The sequence below is a fragment of the Ictidomys tridecemlineatus genome, chromosome 4 (assembly GCF_052094955.1).
Source record: "Ictidomys tridecemlineatus isolate mIctTri1 chromosome 4, mIctTri1.hap1, whole genome shotgun sequence".
In the NCBI taxonomy this organism is placed as follows: Eukaryota; Metazoa; Chordata; class Mammalia; order Rodentia; family Sciuridae; genus Ictidomys; species Ictidomys tridecemlineatus.
In genome coordinates this window covers 202,359,247-202,380,378 of record NC_135480.1, presented here as the reverse complement: position 1 = coordinate 202,380,378, position 21,132 = coordinate 202,359,247, and the positions used below count along the sequence as shown (strand labels likewise).

The window sequence follows — 21,132 nt, the reverse complement described above, 5'->3', positions numbered from 1 at the left end:
GAGTCGGTTTTGGGTCTGCCCCACCAGCAATGTGACCATGGACAAATCACTGTTCTTTGCTTCTTGGTTTCCTCATCAGCAAGCGAGGGGGTTGGAAGTTCCAGTTCTGATATTCAAGAACACCTCGATTCTGGAGATTGGCATGTTATGCCATGTGAAGTATAGGCATGGAGCGAGCTCAAGAGAGCTCACGTTCGATGTTCCAGCCATACCCACTGCCCGGGCAAGGCCTCCTCATTCTTCAGGCCTTGTGCCAAACTTGTGCAGAGCCCTTGTGTCAACCTGACACCACCATCGGTGCTTCAACTGGAGGCTTTCATGGTACCTTGGCCTCTCCTTTGTGACAACTGGTCACCATGTAACTAAGAAGTCTAACCATAAAGACATTCATGGTTGCCATTCCCTGAGGGCAGCCTGTGCCCTGGACACGCTTGTCTCCTGAACTCTTAGGTGAGTGCCATTCATAGTTGGGAAACTTGGACTCAGAGGAACGAAGTCTAATGGAAGTGGCAGAGTGGGGTTCACATCCACATCTGTCCAACCCTTCACCTCTACCTGCCGCCCACTCCACACCTGCCCACAGTGGAACCTGAGACCGATGGGTCGGTCCACACAAGCCTGCTGCTCTCTGCCAACTCCCTGGAGTCCAGTCCAAAGGCTCTCAAGAATGTTTTATCAGTGAAAGAAAGGAGGAAGGCAGATGTTTAATATGGAATCCTTTTGGTTCTAAATATAACCACTCTCCACCTTTACCACTACTCCTCTCAGGGCAGCTTCCTCCTCATTCACTCACACTCCCCATGTGACCCAGGTCAGCCACTGGCAGCAGGGCCACTTCCCGACAGCTCTGTAAGGAAGAGCAAGAGAGCCTCTCTTCCCTGGCTTCAGAAAGACAAAACAAATCCATTGGCCTAATGTGGGCATCAGATTATGGGCTCAAACCAAGCCTAAGCAACAGAGCAAGAACCCCCCTCTCAAAACCAAACCAAACCAAACACCTGGCCTTGTGCCCATGGGTCATGCTGGTGACCATCTGCTTCCACAGCCAGCCATGGAGGCCGTCCCTTCTCTTTGGAGTCTCTGGGCTTCCATTTCTAAAGTCATGGCCTTTTCGCCTCCTGGAGAGTGATAAGGAAGAGGCAGCAGTGGTGGTGAGTGACTCGTGTCCACAGTTGCAGGACAGTGTGGGTTTGGAATAAGCAGACCACAGTGCCCTTCATCTAAGACCTGGACCCTCAGTCACCAAGATGAAGGTGTCTCACCCAGAACAGCAGGGCTACACCAGTCTCCTGTGATTCTAGTGAGGAGAGGACAGGGGACGCTCAAGTGGTGGGGCCCGATGGGGGCTGTCTGAGTGTAATATTCCACACCCAGGGCACAACTCCACTCTCGGGGACTGCTTCACTTACTGCAGGACACTGATGCTCAGAGAGGTTGGAGTGCTCCCCCAAGGCACACAGCAGTGAGCTGGGATTAGAACTCCATCCCTGCAGCTTTGGGAGCAAGGAGAGAGAAAGCCTGTGAAGGCCTCTAGCAGGTGCCTGGAAGAGGGTGGGGACTCAGAAATGCCCACTGGGTTCCCAGCTCCTGCTTTCTTCTTAGCCATTCTCACACCAAGTCCCCTCTGATACCATGGGCCTCCCTGGTGGGAAGCAGCCAGTGGTGCTCAGGGGTGTCTCTGCCATCTCTCCCACACAGCGGGCAGGGGCTCCTTGGGCAACCCTGGGCCTCTGTGGGAAATTCATATGGCCAGACCAGGGACTCCCAAACTGGGTTTCTCATGTGATGATCTAGGTCACTACTGATTTATGGAGGTCTGAATCCACTGAGGATATAAAAAAGAAGTGCTTTATTCTCTCCAACACCTGCTTCCCAATTGTGCAGAGTTGACTCCCCTTTCCAAGTATAGGCAGCAGGTTCCTAAACAAAACCTGAGTCAGTGGCTGAGGCTGTAGCTCAGTGGTAAAGTGCTTGCCTTGCATGTGTGAGGCACTCGGTTCAATCCTCAAGAACATATAAAAATACATAAAGATACTGTGTGTTCATCTACAACTAAATAAATATTTTAAAGAACCTGAGTCAGATTCTAGAACTTTGTGGTCACTTTTCATTATTAGAATAGTTTCATTTCAAAACTTGATTCAAAATCCATCTCTGTTCTCCTTTGTCCCCTCCCTGACCCATAAGCTATTTATGGCTCTTGGGGTTGGGAGGTAAGGGGAGCGGTTCCTCTCAAACCCCTTCGGACTCACGGGTGCCTATTAGGCAGGGAGGGCTTGTGATCAGGTTCCTCTGATGCAGGTGGCCTCATCAAGCTGGTGATCTGGGTCTCTTGTGTTCAGCTTTGTCCTGGTCCCGCCATTTCGAAGGGCAGCCAGGTCTCCTTTCTCTGACATTCGGGGCACATGTCCCTGATTTTGCCCTCTGCCAACTGTAGCACCCCTTCACATAGAACCTTGACAGCTTCTGAGTGGTTCTTGACTCTGGCCAGGGCCACAGAGAACTGGCAAGGGAGGGCAGAGCGCACCTCCTTCCTGCTGCCCAGGTCCTCATAACTCCAGAGGCTTCTACTTTAGAATTCTCTACACCATTCGCAGGCACCAGTTTCTATGTTCAGTATGCACCAACATGTCAATCACCTCCTCCTATTCCCCCAACAGAGGAAGGGATCTGAAAGGACATAGCCCCTCTACTCCCAGTTCTGGGAGGCTCTCCCAGGCTCCCTGTGGGCCAAGGGCCTATAGTTCATCACATGCCCAATGTCCCCTGCAGGAGGAGCAACTGTCTCATCTCAGTACTACCCTTAGCTGCAAGTCCAGAACCCCCTCCTTCCCATGGTGGCTGCCCACCTCAGACTCAGGAGGCATGAGGGGCAGGAAAGGAGCTGGCATAAGGATTAGGCAGGGAGAGCATCTCCATTTGTTCTAATGAACGTCGTATGGTTAGTCTCAGTTGGTTAGGAGTAAAGGAGTAAGACATTTATTTTTACTTAATAAAAGTGGCAGGTTCTGCAGAGAGAGCATATGTTCTAACAATGAAGCAATGAGGATCTGAGTCTATTCTGGGAGTGAGACCCTGCTCTGTGGCTTGGGCAAAACCTTTGACATTCTTAGGGCTCAATTTTCTACACAGTGGAGATGATAATCATCATAAGACCTTAAGGAAGAAATAAGTTTATAGAATGTCACCTCCTATGTAGCTTGGCACGTCCATAAACTTCACAGTAGACATGGCTGCTATTATAACTTACTTGCATTTTCAAAACCCAGATCTAAGAAAAAGTAATGAAGGGGTAAGAGTCCAGGTCACTAGCCTGTGTTCTCCAGGCTTCTCCCAGCTCTGCTGAGGAGCCTAGCATAGTGCTAGGTGCTCAGCAGGACCAGAACACATGTTTCGTTGAATGGGTGTCTTTTAATTCCAGGTTCTATTTATCTGATACTTATCAGTAATGAAGTGTTCTGAATACAAATTGAAGTTGCATTTATTCTAACAACCATAAGATGGTTGGTCTTGGGGAAAAAAATTAAAAAGGAGAGACCCCTGTGTGTGGAGGGTGAGGTGGGCAGCCCTGTCCTGTGGGGCTCTGGCTGCTAGCAGGAGCCAGCAGCTGTCTCCAGTGTGGCGGAGCTGGATGGCAGCTGTGAATACTTTCTTTCTTAAATGAAGCTCCTCTCTGTGTGTGCTGAATCACAGCATTCAAGGGGGGAGGGGGAGTGGGGGGGGTGGGACAAGAGCATTTACTAAGTGGATCCCAGGCACGAGCTGTGTAGCCGAGGGCAGGGGCAGGAGGCTGGGTTGGGCCAACATTCAGGTGGTAAAGGAACGTGACTGGCTCAGTGATCTCTCTGACCCCTGTAGCCGGTGTTGGGGGGCCCCCAGATGAACACTCTGACTGCAGACCTCAGTAGGAGAGAGACTAGGCCCAAAATAGGCTGAGTGTCTGGGTGTCAGCTGGGATTCACCCCTTCCAACAAGTCACGGCTCAAGCATTCTGTTTACCAAATGCTCTGCACACATAGAAACCAGGGACGGTCTGGGCTCTGTTAAAGGGGGAAGGGGAGGGTCCCGGGGGCGTGGAAATCGAGGTGTCAGATGCTTCTCTGACAATCTGGGCAGGAGGTCCAACACCCAGGCTGTCCACAGTGAGCCTGGGGGAAGAGGAAAGGCAAGAGAGAAGGCAAGGGTGGGGGTGGGGACTTGTCCCTACAGGGTCTATCCTACCCGATGCAGCCCAGCCTGGCAGGTGAATGCAGATCTGGGAAGGAGGACGCCACCTCAGCACGCTGTTGAGCTCGTGAGAGTAATCAGAACCAGCTGAGCGTGCAGCTCCAGCTGAAGACTGAAGACGGGGCTGCTCCTGCACGGGCTGCCAGGAGGAGGGCTTCCAGCAGCAGAAGCCCAGTCCGGCCCTGCATGCTGGATGGGCCTTGCCAACTGCCCTTCTCTCCCCTGGGGTAGGGCCGAGGGTGGGGTATGGGAGGAGGATGGTCTCCTGCTCCCCTGGGGCTTGGCTGCTCTCTCCACAGGCTCCTTCCCACCCCTCTGCAGAAGCTCAAGGGATGGAGTCAGAGCTGACTATGGGCCAGACAGCAGCAAAGCACCTGATTCACGCATGTCCGGAAGAGTCACAAGAACACTGGGAGGCTGGCGCTTCTTACCCCTGCTTTACAGAGGAGGACACTGGAACACCAAGAAGTGATGTGAATAAGAACACAGGGTATCTGTGGTGGAGCCAGGATTTAAACCAGAAGTCTGGTTCCAGAACCCACACTCCATACAAGACTGATTGGCAGGATGACAATGATGATGATCATGACAATGAAAAAAAATAAAGTACTTCCTGCAGGCAGGCACTTTGGATATCTTATGTTATTTAACTCCCATGCCAACCTACAGAATACAGGTGCTATTTTTATCCCTGATTTGGGAAGGAGGAAAGAGGGCCCATGTTTAGGCTCTATTCTCAGGGCCTTTGGGCTGGGAAGAGCAGGCCCAGACACAGTCCTGGTATCCTCTGCAGCACCCCTCCACTGTGCCACCAGACCCCTCATCTACTTGCCATCCCACCCACATGTGTCAGACTCTGGGCTGTGCACTGGAGCCCCCAGAGCACCCACCCAGATTGCTGGGGAGGAAAGAAGACCTATTGCTTCCTGGAAACCTAAAATTCCAACTGCCAAGCAAAAGCAGGCCTAATCTGAACAGAGCTCCCAGGTGTTCCGCTGTTTCTTTGGTAGTTACTTCTCAGAGCTATTCTATAAGGTCATTATCTTTTTTATGATCCTTTTCTTTCCCATTCTGTACCAGAGATGAGATGAAATCGGCCAAGTGAGTCCTGGTTCCTGTCCAGACTTCACGTAGCTTAAACACTGCAATTTCCCAGGGCCAGTGCCACACAGGCGAGAGCGAGGGCAAAGTGGCCAGCTCCCAGGAAATGGCCAGAAAAAGCCAAACCACGCCTGCCTGCCTGCCTGCCACAGAGCCAGCATCTTCACACAAGACAGTTATCAGAAGCAGTTGTGGTTATTTGGGGGTCAAGCCAGACTCAAGGGTCCTTGTGTGAACTTGTTAGAACAAAATGCAAATTTGTGGGACCCACCCCAGACCTACCTAATCTGAGGGTGGGACATAGAAAACTGAGTTTTTCACCAGACCCCAACTTAATTCTGAAGCCACCGAAGCTTGAGACCACTGTCCCGGGCTGGGCTGAAGTGTTGCACACAAGAGACCCAACATCTACCGAGCACCAACCATGTTTCAGGCACACAGCCTCTCAACCTAGGCGCTAGCCCTGGGCATAAACAGTACTCTGGTACAGATGAAGAAATGAGGGTCAAAAGTGTCCCTGGGCTGCCCTACCTCACACTGCTGGGAAGTCTGTCAGGGGTATGGACTTTGGGTCCAAGCAGCCTCAGATCCAAGCCCTGGCTTTGTGGTTCCTGGCTGAGCAGAGCCATGTCGTCATCAAGATGGAAGGTGGTGGTGAGGACCTTTCCTGGGCAGTGCTGTCTTGAGGCTGATGAGAATCCACGTGGAGGCCTCCCACTGGGCCAGGCCAGTGAGTGTGGGCCTGCAGCTGTCATGTAAGAGCAGAGGGATGGTAGGCCCCAAGGCCTTGGGTGATAGAGCTCAGGCACTTCACTCACAGGGGAGCCTTTTAGGCTAGGTCAGTGCTATTTACAAATAATGATCGACTCCCTGGACCTTGGCTGGTGAGAAGCAGCAAATGAGAGGGAGAAGGAGGAGAGGCTGGGAGGGGAAGGTGTCCGCTAGGAAGAGTTGGAAAAGCAACAAGGAACACAGCTGCCTGGGGTTTATGGGGCTCCTGTAAGCAGCGCCCCTCCCCCACCCTGCAACCCTCAGTGAAGTCAGTCTGTTGTGCAGGCCTGAGTCACCCAGGAGAGGCCCACAGCGACAGCGTGAGCAGCCAGGGTTCACTGAGGCCAGTGCAAATGTGCATCTGTGTGTCCCTGTGGCTCTGTGTAAAAGGCTGAACAAGAACAGAAACAAACTTTAAAACATTGCATATTTATAGAGAAAACCTTGTAGTTTTCCAGCCAATCAGTGGATTATCTGAATGACTTGCTTCCTGGGATCTGGGGAGCTGCCTTTTATTTATCACAGAGAAAGAATACCCAGAGGCTGAGATGACACTCCCTGTGAGCCAGAGTGCCCACCTTACCAATGACCCAGCATGTGACCCTGGACAATTAACGTAAGCCTCAGTTTCTGCATCCAGAAATTGGGTATATTATCCATATATTTAGATATTATCTAAATATATTTATTTAGATATTATTCATGCCCCCAAAACTCATGTGTGAGACAATCCAAGATCATCCACAAATAAAATTATTAGAATATGAAAGTTGTCATTTAACCAGTGAGTTAGTCCACTGATGGATTAATTGGTGGTAACTGTAGGCAGGTAGGGTGTGGCTGAAGTAAGTAGGTCACTGGGAGCATGGCTTTGGGGTTTACATTTTGTCCCTGGTGAGTGGAGCTGGCATGTGTACTCGCTCGCTCTCTGTCCCTCTCTCCCCATTTCTTGATTGCCATGTCCTGAGCTGCTTTCCTCCTCCATGTCCTTTCCACCATGATGTTCTGCCTCACCTTGGGCCCAGAGCAATGGGTCAGCCATCTATGGATGAAGACCTTTGAAACCGTGAGCCCCCAGTAAACTTCTCCTCTGCATTGTTCTTATCAGGTCTTTTCATCACATCAATAAAAATGTTGACTAAAACACTGGGAAATAAAAACAGAACCCGCCTTATATGAGGTTAGGGATCAATAAATACTTAGAAAATGTTAAGAGCTATTTTTTGGGGGGTGTCTGCACGTCTTTCTACAGCCTACATTCCAACGTGTTAAAAGGTCCCTTTCTTTGGTTAAGCAGGTTTCCTACACTGGCTGCAGATGAAGGGATTGAAGGACTATCAGTAGCGAGGCTAGAGGTAGTGGTGCTGGGAGAGTGACAGATATGACAAACCCAAAAGAGGAAGCTAAAGGAAAGTTCTCAAGAGAGAGAGGCAAAGTGACTGATTTTCAGAGGACCCGAAATAACAGGGCTCCAGATCACCAAAGGAAGAGAGCATGTGCTGAGTACCAACTCTATCCCAGATGCTACACTGGACATTAGCACTCACACTTATTCCTCCCCGACATCCTAGGAAGGGAACAGTGCTATCTCATTTTAAATGAGGAAACAGAGACTGGAGAATTCAGAAGTCACATGGTTAGTAAGTGGTGGAGGTGGAACTGGCAGCCGTCACTGGCAGATCCTATAACACAAAGACAGGGTTGCTCTGCAAGGAGAGACCTGCTCTCTTCCCACCCTCTTCTTTCCCACTGGTGCCTGCACCAGGCAGCCCTAACCCAAGCAAGGAAGCCCACTGAGCAGTCCTCATGGGCTGACCTCAGGGCACCAAACAGCAATCTGGGCAGCAGGCGGAGAACACCCGCAGAGGGAAAGCCCATCCCTGCCCTTCAGGGCTTCAGGCCTCAGAGCTAGGATTTATCTGGCCCTGCTACAGAGGGAGGAGGGTGGGCAAGGAATAGTCTGGAGGCTGGTAGCACTGAGGCAAGCCTCCTACACCAGTGCCCTTACTCCTTGCAGGCCCTGTGTGTGGTCCCTGGAGACCCCTACATCAGACCTGCAGTCAGAGCTCCCTGCAGCAGTCATTGCTGGCACCAGCACCTCTGTCTGGTGACCCCCCCTGCTCTCATTCCTAGAACTTCACTTTATCAGGCTTTTGCCAGAAGCCCTCGTTTATCTGCTTAGCTGCCTCCTTGGGTCCCAGAAAGGTCAACAAGGTCAGAAACAGCTTGGCTGCTTTCTGCCATGAGGATTTTAGCAGGTATCTGTGTAGGGGGGTTGCAATCTGTTGGGGTTTGGATTTGAATGGTTTCCCAAAGGCTCATGTCTTGAAGGTTTTACTCTGATGCAGCAGTGTTCAGAAGAGTGGGGCTGTCTGGGACAAAGGTCCTGCCTGATCTAGACCAGGTTTCAGTAATGAGAGTATTTTAAAAATTTTATATTAGATGGGGATATTTTAGAAAACTTCTGTGAAATTTTTGTTATGAAGAAACAAAGAAAACCAGCCAACTACAATGGAGTCTCTACTCTCCATGGTCTTCAGTCTCCCCTCTTGGGATGGGCCCCAGCTCAGCTGCAGTAGAGCAGCGTTAGGCCAAAGCAAAATGAGCATTCCTTAAAATCTTATTCTGAGGTATCATGAAAACCAGTTGATTGAAATCTCAGCAAATTGGCTTTGGGAAAATTGACCTGGTTCTCAGATGGGGCTTAATAATATTTGTTGACTAACAAACGGGTTTTTCAGGTGATGTCCACACTTGAGGAGAGGTGCTGGCCCGACTGTCCCCTGACACGTGGATGGAGAAATAAAGAGTGAAATGGATCATATGTGAGCTAACAACTGGCTCTCAGAGCTGCTTTGAAACTGAGCATGCGCCCTGTTCTGACATTTGGATTGGCTTATCTAGCAAGCATTTATCAGACAGACTCCTCAAAGAACTTTCTATGGTGCCTGGATATCCTTTGTGACACCAGACAGTAGCATTGCCTTGGAGACTTCACACAGACACAAGTCTCCTAACTTCCCACCAGGGTGACAGAACATGCAGCCCCTGCCCAGCAAGGAGCAGCAAGTCACAGGACCTGACACACGCCTCCAGGACAGGAGGGTCCAGCTGGCTGACTCTCAGCTCAGAGGCGGCTGTTTTGTTACATCTGGTGGATGGATGCCTTTGGCAGTGTGCAGGCTTCCTGATGCTTGGACACTCCCCCAGGCCTTTCCAAGACCAGCTGACCAGGGAGGGAGGGACTTGCCTTTTTTTTCTCTACCATGGGCCAACTTAACTGGAACTTTGATGACTAAAACAGTCACACTTCTTCAAATCTGACAAATAAGTCCTCAACTGTAAAATGCGTCATATTCTATTAGAGAAAAAAAGGGCTGCAAACTAGACTATGACATGCCATCAACTGGAAGATGCATCATGTTCTGAACACAAGAAAAAGTATGTTAGAATTAAAGAAATACAACTTGTTTTCAGGACAATTGCGTTCCTCCTAGCTTGATGAAGGGTTTAATTTCAGTCCCCTCACTTCCTACCTGTGTGGCTCAATGCCAGCAGCTTCAATTTGCTAAACCTCAGTCTCTTGCTAGAATAGAATCCTAACACTCCTTCACAGAGTCTTGAGAGATGTGTTTGTCAGTTTTCCAGTACTGTGACAAAACGCCTGAGGTAATCCACTTATAAGGAATAAAGATTTATTTTGGCTCATAGCTTCAGAGGTTTCAGTTCATGATTTCTTGGCCCTGTTGCTTTGTGCCTGTGGTGAAGCACACATGGTGGGAACATGTGGCACAGGAGGTTTGTTCATCTCATGGTGGACAGGAAGAAAAAGGAGAAGAAGAGGAGAGGCTGGGTCCCTTTGAGGGCATGCCACCAATGACCTAACTTCATTCCATAGGCTCCACCTCAAGGGTACACTTCTGAAAGCAGCACCCCAGGCCTTCAGCACCCCAGCCTTCAGCACATGTGCCTTGGGAGGATATTTAAGATCTAAACTATAAGAAGAGGAAGGAATAAACTGATATCTATTAAATGTAGAGCTGGATGCTCTAACAAGGTGTGTGAGGACAGCACAACTCTTTCATCTTCTAATGACCAGGTGGGTACTTGAAAAGAAGCAACCTGGGGCCTGTTGGGCTGATATTTCCCAACAGAATATGACCAAGAGCAGAGAGGGCAGATCCTGGATGAGGAGCCAGCAGCCATCTGACTAGCTTACAGTGCCACCACCAGCAGCAGAACAGGGCTGGGTGAGAAGACAAATTTACCTGGGATGTGGGAAGTCCCAGGTCCTGACATGAAGGAGCGGGCTCGACTGACCTAACCCCTGATCAGTAGCAATCTGATCCTCTGGACAACTCAAAGAAAACAAGTCTCAGAAGCATCAGAGAAGAACCAAAAGCAGAGATGCTGGAGGGAACAGGTCCTCGAAAAAGGGGAAGCACGCAGGGCACTTCTGGGACATGGAGATGCACAGGAGAGCAGAACTGAAGCAGAGAGCAGCAGTCACTGTCTGGGAAGAGGACAAAGAGAACAGACTTCAAAAATCCCAGAAAGGGAAAGATACCAGAAAGGAGAGCGCTACAGAAGGGGACACCTCCCAATTAGTACACAGATTCCCCTCAAATTTCTAGCTAGCACCGAAATTGTACACATGTGGACAGACTCCAAGGACCAAAGCAGTAGTGGGGAAGAAGAGATTCCAACAATGTCCTGGAAGACAGACTTTGGAGTTCAAGTCCTGCCATGTTAAAGGAGCTCAGCAAATATGTGAGGCTTTTGATTTGGTTCCAGAAATGCCATGTCTTATAAGTAAGCCCAAGGTGAAAGGTATGCCCTCAGGCTGTGGACAAAACCAAAATGAAACTACCAAAACAAAGCTTAAAAACCAAGCCTCCACACACCAAGCAGCTTCACTCCCTGCTAGAAAAACACAACAGAGGAAGAAAATCAGATACAGAGTCTCTTTGATGTACTGCATATCTAGTGTCTACTATACAATAAAAAATTATAGTTACATGAGGAAAGGAGAATGTGACACACAATCAAGAGAATAAAAAAAAAAAAAACACCAGTCAATAAAGTCCAACTTATGCCCCACACCTAAATGCTGGAATTAGTAGATAAGTACTTTAAAATGTCATTATAAATATGCATTAGATTTTAGGAAAAATGAAGGACATAATGAGTGAGCAGATAGGGAAGAGTGAAAGAGAAATGGGAACTATAAAAATCATCCAAATGGAAATCCTAAAATCAAAAACTGCAGTACCTGATAGAAAATGCTTTGGATGAAATTAATAGATTAGATACTATACAAGAAAGGGTTGGAAAACTTGGGGACAGGTAACTGAAATGACCCAAATCGAACCACAAGAGAAGAATGGGTATAAATAAATAGATGCAGTTTCAGTGACCTGTGGAATGACAAGTATGTAAACAGAGTTCAAGAACGAGTGGGGAGTTGAAGCATAAAAAATATTTAAGGAATAATGACCCTGAATTTCCCTGACATCCTCAGATTTAGTGGGGGAAAAAAAAAATCAGCTAGGCATGGTGACACATGCCTGTAATCCCAGAAACTCAGGAGGCTGAGGCAAGAGGATTACAAATTCAAAGCCAGCCTCAGCAATTTAGTGAAGCCCTAAGCAACTCAGTGAGATCCTGTCTCTAAACAAAATATAAAAAAGGGCTGAGGATATGGCTCAGTGGTTGATTGCACCTGGGTTCAACCCGTGGTACCAAAACCAAAACTAAAACCAAACAAAAACAACAAAACAAAAAACCACCCAATCCATTGTTTCAAGAAGCTCATTGAACCCCATATAGAATAAATATGAAGAAAATCATACTTAGTCACATCATAGTCAAACTGCTAAAAAATCAAAGATTAGGGGGGAAATCTTGAAAGAAGCCAAAAGACCCTTTATGTTTACAGGAACAACATAAAGGAAGGCAGCTGACTTATCAGAAGCAACACAGGCCGGAAGATAATCGAAATATTTAAAACGTGTTCAGGGGGCTGGGTTCACATTTGGAAATTTAAAACTGGGTAGGAATCTGAGGTTGCAAGATAGCAAGTCAGAGTTCCAAGCCTCCCTCCCTCCATCACACGCCAAGCGTGGACTCCACACACCCCTGCCACATACACAGTACCTTAGTAGATGACTTGATTTGTTGCTGTCAGAAAGGTGGTAAGACATGAAAGCATTTGTACAAATTGTGGCACATACATGAAGAGTCTCCTTATTCTCCACCATATAAACATCACGTTTTTCATCTTGATGAAAACTACAAGGAAAATGAAGAGTCCTTTCTCCTCGACGTTTTTGTCACATGATGTTTCTATCCAAGAGAATCCTCCACCTGGAGGAGGTGAGGGATTCTGAGCTCCGTGAGTCAAGCTGAAGTTTGATGGAGATGATGGGTGACATGGGAGGGCAGGGAGAAGGGGATGGCAGCCCGTGCTTCCTGGGCTCTAGCAGATGCTGGAGTCCAGGTGCAGTGTCAGCGAGCCTTATCTTATTCAATTCTCACATTCACCTGAGCAGTAAGTATTGTCAGCTCCACTTCAGAAACAAAGAAACAAAGTTTCAGAGAGAATAAGAAAGTTGCCCAGAGTAGTAAGAGGGTCAGGATCTGTGCCCAGATCTGCCAGACTCAGGTCACAGCTTTTCACCCTCCCCAGTCAGCTGGTCCTTAGTTCTGTCCCCCACCCTGGATTGTACAACAGGGGAGTCCTGTGTGGTCTGCACTTGTTCCTGTCCTTGAGGTACTCACAGTGAAGGAAGCAATAAAGAATCATTAAAGGAAGTCACTGAGCTATGCATCAGCCAGAGTGTGTGACACTATTGTGTCATCTCTCATTTAATCTTCACAACAGCTCTGTGAAGTAGATCCTTGTATTATCCACATGTTATGATGAGGAAAGTGAGGCTCAGAGCTATGAGTGGCAGAACTGGAATAGGCTCCAGAGCTCAAGCTCCCCAGCAGGACCCCTGGCTGCCTTGAACCACCAAAAGGGCAGAGGTTGTGCAAAGACGGGCAGGGGAAGGCCAACCTGATGCTCCCCGCTCACTTAATGGGATCCTAGGGACTTCAAATTGGGAAAAGAGAATTACTGTAGTGATCAAGGAAGGGACTGGGGCAGAGTGGGACAATCAGCCTCTAATCACCTCCTGCCAGGATGGTCACAACCATGTCACCAGCTCTCGATGGCTAGTCTATGGCTCCCATCAGTCCAGTCTCCACTCAACAACTAATGTGGCCTTTTACAAATAAAAGCAGCCTTGACACTGTCTTGCTCAGTGGGATTCCTGGGATTAAGTCCCACCTGTCTCTTAGGGTCTCAACTCTCTTCAGCCTGGGTATCTGCTCCAGTTCCTGCTGTGGTGGGAGACTTACCCAAACCCAGCAAGCTGGAGCCACCCTGCCTCACAGCCATGGGCTCTGTGGGCCAGGAACAGGGATCTGGAAGGCGGGAATGGCTCAGTTCTGCTTCCTGATGTCGAAGTCCAAGAATGAAGACTCCATAGCTGGGGTGGCCCCATGGCCAGGGGCTGGAATCAACTGGAAGCTTCTTTCTTCACATGCCTGGGGCTGCCTATCAAGCACATGGCCTCTGCACAGTGGCTTCTGTAAAGCTCAGGCTCCTCTCTCATTTGGCCTTGCAAGCCAGGTAGAGTTACTCCCACTGTGTTATGCTGGGACAAGTTCACAAAGATACTCAGATTCAAGGAGGTGGTGCATGGACATCAGAGTTCCACTGGTCACAGCTGATAACACTGAGGCCAGACAGGGCCACAGAGAGGCTCAGAGTGTTGAGTCTCCTTGGGTCCTGGGAGATGATGTTGGGCTGCCTCTGAAGAAGCAATCTGCCATAGGCTCTTTACACATCCTCTCTGCCCAGACCCTTCTTTCTCCACCAGGTCACCTGCTAGTTCTGAGCATCACTTCCTCATAGAGCCCTGATTGCCCCACTCAGGCTCAGCCAGGTCTACTGGTGAGATCTGCCCTCAGTGCCCGGCACTCTGTGCACAGAGTCTGCCTCCCAGTCGGACTGCTGTTCAGAGGACAGGGACCTTGGTCAAGAGCAGGTTCCCAACAAACTCTTCCTGGGAGAACTGGGAGGGAAGAAAGAGAGGGTGAAAGAGGGAAAGACAGACACACCAAACTTTCAGTGTTTATCTTGGGCTGCAGAATATGGGTCCCTTATCCTGCCAAGGGCGCAGCTTGAGGAGAAGAACTCAGCTCCTTCCCATGTGCGTCTGCCGACCTCAAGCCCCAGCCCACCATGCTCCCCGTGGCCCCTCAGGAGCTCTCCAGGCCCTCTGGGGAATCCAGAGTGGGCTGGCATTTTCACCCCACAGCAGAGCAAGGGAGTATTTCTGACCAACAGTCTAATCTAGCTCTCTAACGTGGTGGCCTGCAAAGATGGGGTTCTCTTCTAAGAAGGGAAGGGACTGACAGATGGAAAAGGGGGACAGCTTCAGAGGCTGGGGAGAGGCTAAGAAGGAAAGTTGCAGCCCTGCAGAGGTGAGTGGAAGTCCTAAATGGGCCTCAGTGGCCCTTCTGCCCAGGGGCCAGGAACACAATCCAGGGTGCCTTGAGGTGGGGAGAGTTCCACTGAAGTTTTCACCACCATCATCACTAAAACTTTAAGGAGGCAAAAAGAGCCACTGCCAACACTGCCCACCCTGCAGTCCAAACAAAGGGTGAACTACACTCTCGGGTGCCTTGGGGGTTTGCCTTCCTCTCCCTCTTGGGCAGGGCACATAGCAACAGGCCTGGCCCTCCTTCCTCTGACCCTGCCTCCCCACTGACCAGCCTGACAGGGCATCAGGTCTGGAGGATGCTTGATTCATGGGGTCAGGTGCCATCTACTCTCTCCTGCTCTGATCCTATGAATGTTCAGATTCCACCTAAGGTGGCAGATTCTGCTCCGAGATCTCAAGTGGGACTCCAACAGTTCTTCCTAGAAGAGTCCCACTAGTCACAGCTGATAACACTGAGGCCAGACAGGGCCACAGAGAGGCTCAGAGTGCAAGATCTGGCTGGCTCATCCTTTGGAACGCTTGCCTCAGCCCTGGGAGATAGATTACTAGCAGTATCTGCCTAATTTACTGCTGCAGGTAAGGGACATTGGAAAGGTGACTCAGGTGGAAAGTGAGTTCTTCTCTGGCCCCACCCCTAGTGGGTGGTCCTAAGTTGCTGTTAACCTCTAGCAGCAGGGACACAGTGGTGGCTTCTATAGGGATGGCCTTGGGCTTCCTTCCCCAGGGTTTGGAGAGGCCTCCAAAATGGGAGCTGACAAAGGGAGGCTACAGAGCTGAGCGGCGCCCTGGACTGGGGCTCTGTAGGCAGTGCATGGGGCGGGAGTTGTCAGGGAGGGCTGCTCCCTGGGCTTGCAGGGCAGCGATCTGAGCCCATTACCTGAGTCAACTGGGAAGCGCTCTGCCTCTGCAGGACGCCCCCAGAGCTGCCTGGCTCTGGGGAGCAGCGGGCCAGGGAGCAGAGCTGGCCCGCCAGCCCGTGTGGAGGAAGGAGGGGGCCGCTGAGGCCGCCAAAGTGGGCGGGCAGGGAGGGGCTGGACCAGCTGGGGCCAGAGCTAGTGTGACATCACCGGGCGGCCCGCCCCTGTCTGGGCTGAGGGGAGGCCCGGAGCCTTTCTGGGGCCTGGGGGATCCTCTTGCACTGGTGGGTGGAGAGAAGTGCCTGCAGCCAACCAGGGTCAGGCTGTGCTCACAATTTCCTCCAGCGGCATGTAAAGCCTCCACAAAGGAGTTGGGAGTTCAAATGAGGCTGCTGCAGTCGGCCTGAGGATGGACCCCAAGCCCTGAGCGGCACTGCCCAAGGCCAGACCTGCAGAGCATGGCACCAAGGTGGCCGCCTGCCCCGCGGTGAGGGAAAGCAGGTTGTGAGCAGCCCTGGGGCACCCCGCTAGCCCCCGCCCCATCCCCGTTGGAGCGGCTGCAAGTCAGAGCCAACAGAGGCCAGTGAGCAGGGCTGCCGGGCCGCCAGCTCGGCCTGTGACTTGGGACCTCTCCTGGAGGCCATGGACAAGCTGCCCCGCTGACGCCACAGTGCAGCATGTGAGGAGCGGCCCCAGGAGCCACACAGGAGGGAAGAGGTAAGGGGCCAGCTGCCAGGTCTGTGGCAGCAAGGGGCAGCAAGGCAGCAGCTGGCCCCGGGGCTGGGGGCTCAGACCCTGACCCTTCCACCAGGGAGTGTGTGCAGCTGGACCCAACAGGGATCACTCCCTTCTTTTACTTGGAGCCAACCAGGCATCTGCCTGGGCAGGACTGTGGACATGGGCAGGGGTGGTGCTTGGGGTGCAAGATCACAGGTCAGGACGTTGAGGGCTTCATCAGTGAGCCCCACTCTCCTCCTTCAGACAAAGGGCCTGTGGGGTGAGAGCAGGCGGCTCCTGGGATGGGGCCGCAGCCGGGATATGTGCTGTGCGGGTAGGTGTGTGCCTGAGGGGGCACTGCACGGACAGCTGCAGACAGCAGGGTAGCGGGACTTGGCGAGGCGTCCTTAGGCTTTGGGCTCCTGCACACCCAGGCTAGAGAATATGCCAAGGCAGAAGCAAAAGCAAATGCAGTCCAGAGGTAGACCAGGGCCTTGCTTAGAAAGTTCCCTGGAGCCCAGCAGCCTGTTCACATCCCTCCAGCTGGAAGTGTCCCGTGCTGGATGGGATGTCTGTCACCCATGGGTTTCTGCCACTGGGACTGGGGCAAAGTGCTGCCCTGATCTTCCCTCCATGCCCTAGGATATCAGACCCCTCCAAGCACCCAGTGTCCCCCAGGTCTTGAACTTGCTGAATGCAGCCAAGAAACAGGGGACGATGGGCTTCCCTGGCAGCTCAGCAGGGGGACATTGCAGGCATCACATATTGAGTCCCTTGAAAGTTCTCAGCGTTAGATAACATTTCCAAACAGAAATTCTTTACTGATCCTTCCCTTCTCCCTCTGTGATATGTGTGTCATGGGTCAGCTGTTGCCTCTGCTGTGGGATTATGAGAGCTCCCAGAGGCCAGTTTGGTTACTCAGAAAAGGATCTCTTTTCACCAGGGCTCTGAGGAAAGTTGAGAGCGCCACTTCCTAGGTCAGCCAAATGCTCCCCACGTGGATTTTCCAAGTGCAGGCAGAGTAGGGTAGAGCTCTTGAGCTGGCTTCAAGTCCAGGCTCTTCTACTTACTAGCTAAGTGGCTCTGGCAGAATGGTTAGCCTTTCTAAATCTCAGTTTTCTGTGAAATGTGAGCATAATAATGCCCGTCTCAGCAGCAGCTGAGCCAAGTGCTTCCCAATGCACAGAATCCTTACAATCTCCCTACAGTGCAGACACAATCACGTATCCCCATCCTATAGGTGAGGAAACTGAGGTGGGGGAGGAATGCAAGGCCATGGGGCTAGTCAGTGCCAGCCCCAGGACTCGAGTCCGGTGATGTAGCTCCAGATGCACTGAGCTACATTCCCCTGCTCTCTAGGAGCACATGTGACCTGGTGTGTGGCAAAATCCTTAGAAAACATCAGTCACCGGTTATCATGAGCCATGATAATCAGAATTGCACAGAGGGGACAGCAGGGACTCAAATTACTTCCCTGTTCTGGATACATTCTGCTAAAGTTTTTAGGAAATCCCAGAAGGCAGAGCCAGTGCTGCAGCCACTACTACCCACATGGGGACCTTCCAGGAGCCCAAGGGGCTTTATGTCTGGAGTCACCTGCAGCATGTCTGCATTCTGGAAGTCCACACCAAGGAGTTGTGCAGACACATGGATCCAAGCACGTGAACCTCACAGGCAGAGCACCCCACCTCTCCCATCTGCCCATGGGCACCACTGCTCTGCTCTTTTGCATCCCTGCTAGAATCTCAGAGAAAATAAAACTTCTTCAATGATGCAGGAGGACCAGAGGCCAGGACTGTCCTAGAGTCGCAGAGGAAGAGGCATGGAGTGGCCACCAGCAAGGCTGGCCACGGTGGTGAATATTGTGCCACAGAACACTGGTGCATTTAATTCCAGGAGAGCACCTTCTGTCCTCTAGCCCCAATAGGCTCCCTGAGCTCTCGGAGGCATTTTGAAAGCTGCTGTGAAATATGTGCTTCTTTAGCACAGGCCTCTGTGGCTGCTGAAGCCACATTTTCCCTGCTGCAGCTGGGAGGCCTGGTGTGGTGGCCTCTGGTCTTCTCTGGACAGCTCAGGCTGAGCAGAGGCTCTGACTAACTTCATGGCCTGGTTAACGGGTCTCAGTAGAAGAGACACAAACCCGTAAAGCACATGGTCCAGAGGGCTCCACACGGCACTGCTGCAAGCTCATGGGTGGAGGAAGGAGCCCATCATGGTTAAGAAAAGCTCCCACTGGGCTAAGTGAGGAGCACATTTTGTCCCACTTCATTATCACCACAACCCTCAGCGGCAGGTTCTAAGGTTAGTATCCTATTTTATGGATGAGAAAACTAAGGCTCAGAGAGGTTAATTTGCCCAAGGTTACACACTTAATTGATTTCTGTGGGACCTGGATCCAGGACGTCTGACGTCTACAAAGCCCATGTCTTCTTCCTCCACATGCCACTGTCTTGAGTAAGGTTCCTCAATTTCTTTTGTCCTGATACTGTCACTGGGTCCCTGTCCCATGCCCCCAGCAGCCAAGTCTGCTTTTACTGTCCTATGGAATGCTGCACTACCCCCTCTGAGAGCCTCATGCTCATCCGGCCTCACATGGCTTGCTATCCACAGAAGCCCACCTTGGAGGCATCGGCAGGAGTGTTGTGTCTCTTTCTGGTATCATGTACCAGCAGCTGCACACCACCCCTGCTGTACCACGGCCAGTACACGGTGGATCTGGGATATTAAACACCTGCATGCCTGGGTGAGCCATGGCACTGGCCCCCAACAGAACTCAGCTCTAGCACGTGGAGGTGGGGCCTCAGAGAAATGTTCATCTACTTGACTGAGGTACCTCAGAGCATCTTCTGCATCCTCCTTTGCAGACTCCCTTAGGACTGCAGATTCTGTGCTCAGATCCTCACTGTTTGTACTGGGCCACACTTGAGCAATCCCTGAGCTGACATCTGAGAGATGGCATGTGGTAGCTACAATAGAACAAACAACAGACAGAAGCCCCACCCAAGGCAGGTACATTCAGCCTCTGGCTTCTCTCTGAATCACAACCCATTTAATCTGGAATGTTCTCAATTGACAACAGACAGATCGGGGTGGGGCCCTGCTGTGTGGAGCCCATAGCCCAGCAAGATGAGGCAGGTAGACAGTAAATATTTATACCAACACATAGTGGTGTAAGAGTCCTAAAGAGGGGGCCCATGGGGCTCAGAGGGTTCTCAAGGTGGGTGGTGCTGCCCCATTTTACAGAAGCAGAAATTGAGGCTCAGGAGCACTGTGCCTCTCTCATGGTCTCACCAGTGGGCCAAAGGGCAAAGATGCAAACCCAATCTGTGCTCATCCCAGCCCAGCCCACTACCATCCTGCACAATCATGCGGCAGAAAGCCCCAGAAAGAATCAATTCACTGAATAGCGCATTTTTTTCCAGTGTATTTATATAAAACACCCCAAATAGAAGGGTTATTCAGCTGTGGGCAGCTTGAAGTTTCTGGTGATAGATAGGTCACGCCAGAAACCTCATTTGGGGGCAGTTTCTATGACAAAACTATATTCCCTCACGTGGACTGAGTCTTAGGACTGCTTTAATAACAGCTTGGGTGGGGGGTGGCGGTTATAATTCTACAGTGTCCTGTTCCATGTACATATCAATTGTGAGACACATTCTGATCATAGGAATGTTAAAATGTTGGGTGGGGGAGCCAGCCTCTGACAATCCAGCTATTGTGTCAGGTCCTTTCTCTGGCGACATCAGCCTGTCCTGGGGCCAGCAGGCCCAGAGCCTCAGCCCCCTCTGCTGCCTGGCCCTCCCACAAGCAAGCCAAGACCACCACAGAGAAGCCCAGATCAATCCTCTTTTCTGCCAGAGATGCCCAAGAACATGTCTGGCTCTGGAATGCCCAAAGCCCCATCTAAGGTGGTCCCAATCCACCCTCCCCCAGGGAAGGTCCTGTCTGCCTTAACTACTGCCGAGCTTCCGAAACCGCCCCTGAGCCAGGCAGAGAGGAGATCTGTATAAGAGACAACCAGTGGAACCATGGAGCAAACCCCAGACCCAGGTCTCAAGCAAACAAGCCCTCCACCCAGCTGTACAACAGGCCTCCCTAATGTCCAGCCAGTGTCTTTTCCGGGGTACCTCCCCTTCCCTGAGGCCCCAGCCTGAGTGGATCATGGGCCCCTGAGCCGACCTATCTGGGTGTTATCATCTTCTTTAGGAATGCTTGAGGCTGTGGGGCCCCTGAGGGCAGGGACCTCTCCTGCCTTTTTCCTGCTGTATCTCTAGCCTATGGTATAGAAGCTGGCCGGGGGAAATACCCGGAATGAATGAAATCCTAGAATTCCTATTCAGTGGCCTGGGTGCCATCCTGGGCACTGGGCATTCAGAGGGTAATACACCTCTGAGTCTGCATCCAAGCTCACCATGATTTTAAGAAGTTCACAGGTGGCCAGATGGGTGCATTCTGTGACCTGTATACTGGATTGGAGGAGGTCATGGCCACTTTTGCAAACTGGAGGAAGGTGGGGACCTCACTACAGATGGATGTCTTCACAGAGAAATGGCCTCGTGAGGTCACCTGAAAGGAAGACAGGCCCGCATCAGGTGAAGCAGTGGGTGAAGTGCATAAGGCAGAAAGCAGGGCACATGCTAAGGCCAGGAGCTGGCAGCTGGGCTCTGTTTGGAAGTAGGATGCTGAAGCGACCCCTCTTGAGTTTTGGAAAGGCAGCCCTGGATGTGCAGGCAGTGTGGACAGCCATGGAGAGAGCGCCCAAAGGCAGGGAGCCAGCTAGAACTGTGTGGGCAAAAAGCTGACTCCAAGCCCAGCTCCACCCCTTGGCAGCTCTGTGGTCCTGGGCAAGTGATCGTGAACCTTGCCTGTGTGTGCTCATCTGTGAAATGGGGATAACCACAGCC

At 51.1% G+C, this 21,132-nt stretch overlaps 2 protein-coding genes across 25 annotated transcripts in view; one reads left to right on the top strand and one right to left on the bottom strand.

Moving 5' to 3' along the window:
• Ralgps1 (Ral GEF with PH domain and SH3 binding motif 1) overlaps window positions 1–21,132 on the bottom strand; it is a 246,469-nt gene that overhangs the window by 65,115 nt on the left and 160,222 nt on the right. The gene's annotated exons all lie outside the window — the stretch shown is intronic.
• Window positions 15,725–21,132, top strand: part of Angptl2 (angiopoietin like 2) — a 34,910-nt gene continuing 29,502 nt past the window's right edge. The window contains exon 1 of the mRNA XM_005320978.4: window positions 15,725–16,228. The gene's annotated coding sequence lies outside the window, so the exon portion shown is untranslated. The remainder of the gene's footprint in view (window positions 16,229–21,132) is intronic.